General features: G+C 47.0%; 1 long non-coding RNA gene across 1 annotated transcript in view; it reads left to right on the forward strand.

Moving 5' to 3' along the window:
• The first annotated feature begins 1,020 nt into the window (after positions 1-1,020).
• Positions 1,021-1,822, forward strand: part of LOC108447264 — a 5,637-nt gene continuing 4,835 nt past the window's right edge. The window contains exon 1 of the long non-coding RNA XR_001862732.1: positions 1,021-1,330. This is a non-coding gene — a long non-coding RNA (uncharacterized LOC108447264). The remainder of the gene's footprint in view (positions 1,331-1,822) is intronic.

The raw sequence follows: 1,822 nt of genomic DNA on the forward strand, positions 1-1,822 counted from the left end.
CCCCAGGCTGCTGTCTGTGAGAAGGAGCTGAGAAAGCCAGGGGTCCCTCTGTGCCCCTCGTGACTCAGTGGCTGTGCTGCTCTAGGAGCCTTTGTCTGAAGCTGCCACTGCAGCAGCAACGGAGATCCCCAAGGAGCTTGTGTCACTGCTGGTGACATCAGAGCTCTTGAGCAGCCTGAGAGCCCTGGGATTTCCCCATGGAGCCCCTGGGATTGCTGGTGACCTCAATGTTCCTCTGAGCAGAGACCAGTGGGATGTCACAATGGCACCTCTGTGACTGTCTGTGACAAGAGACCTCTTTTTCAGCCTGCAGACCCCAGGAATATCCCCATGGAGCCTGTGGGATTGCCCATGACCTCGGTGTTCTTTAGGAGCATGGAGACCACTGGGAGACCTTTCTGGAACCCTTTGTTTCAGTGAGTGCCTGAGCCAAATGGGCTCCATGGCACGTAGAGACCCCTCTTGTAGGAACCCAGAGTGCCGAGAATATTTCTCTGCCTGTTTTTAAGGGTTCTTACCCCCCTGAACAACACTGTTTTAGCCTCCAACCTTGGAATAAATTACCAACAATCAGACAAGAACTAGAAGATACAGTGGTGTGAATTAGGTGATAGACTACTATGTAAGATTGTCACAGGGTGAAAAATGTAGAGGTTTTGGGCTTCTCTTTGTAGTAAATTGATAAGAGTAAAGAATATCAAAATGGAGGATTGGTTGTTCTTGAAACCTTCTTCTCCTTCTTCTACTACTCCATGTTCTGCAGTAAAAGTAGTTTGGAATGATTGGATAGAGAATTCCGCAGTTCCTGCCCGTGTTACTGATTAATTGGTAGGAAAGTGAAAATAATGTACGTTTTTAGTAACCATTGGTTAAAATATCTTTAAAAGGCCGTGTAAATCTTGATAAGGAGACTCCACTCCTGCTTTTCTGTGCTCTATGCTGTACCTGGGTCATGCTAGTGGCTCAGTTCGTCTGATAAGACTTAATAAACAACTATCTGGAAGCATTGAAACTCAAAGAAAAGTCTCAGTTTATCTTTGAAACTCCTTGCAAGGACTTTTAGAAAATTCTCTCCCATCAGGAGGGATTTGATTTACGGCACAGTTTAGTGTCAGTTGGTGCCCTGTGTTCGGCCTCATCTGAGCAAAGCAACCCAGAATGTTTTGGACAGCAGCGCACGACCAGAAACAGAAGAAAAGAAAACCTCGGAGTCGGCCTTGAAACTCCAGGATCTCCGAACCTCGGTGCACAGGGGGGAGGAGGAGCCAAGGACTGCTGGATGGAACCTGGACTGGGATTTCATGAGCTGATAACATCTACCAAAAACACGGTAAGCTGTCCAAAACTAGAACAAGAAACAAATTATGGGTGCAGTTCTGTCCCAAGCAGAGGCAAATATAATACATAGTTTTGAAAACCTAGTTCATAACCATCCCTTACCAGCTTCTAAAAAAGAAGTACGTTGTTTGCTGTCCTGGGTAAAAAGAGAATTTCCTGATGCAGTAATTGGAGATTTGTATTTACCATCTTTTTGGGAGAATATTAGTTCTATTCTATACCATCACGCCAGTCTAAGAGATGAAACGGCTCAGAAATTAATACCACCAGCTAAAGTAATTAATGAAACGCTTACAGAGTTGGCACCTCCTGCTTCTGACGAGGAGGAGATGTTTAAAACTCCCGCGGACACTGCGCTGACACCCGTGAGAGGAGCGGGAGATTCTAAAACCCCGCTCGAACCCTCCCCACGCTCAGAGACGGGCGGAGAACGCGCTGTTCGTGCGAAGGTCCCCGGGGCTCCGGGCACAAGCGGCTCTGAGTC

Source organism: Corvus brachyrhynchos, unplaced genomic scaffold (assembly GCF_000691975.1).
Source record: "Corvus brachyrhynchos isolate BGI_N302 unplaced genomic scaffold, ASM69197v1 scaffold436, whole genome shotgun sequence".
Lineage (NCBI taxonomy): Eukaryota > Metazoa > Chordata > Aves > Passeriformes > Corvidae > Corvus > Corvus brachyrhynchos.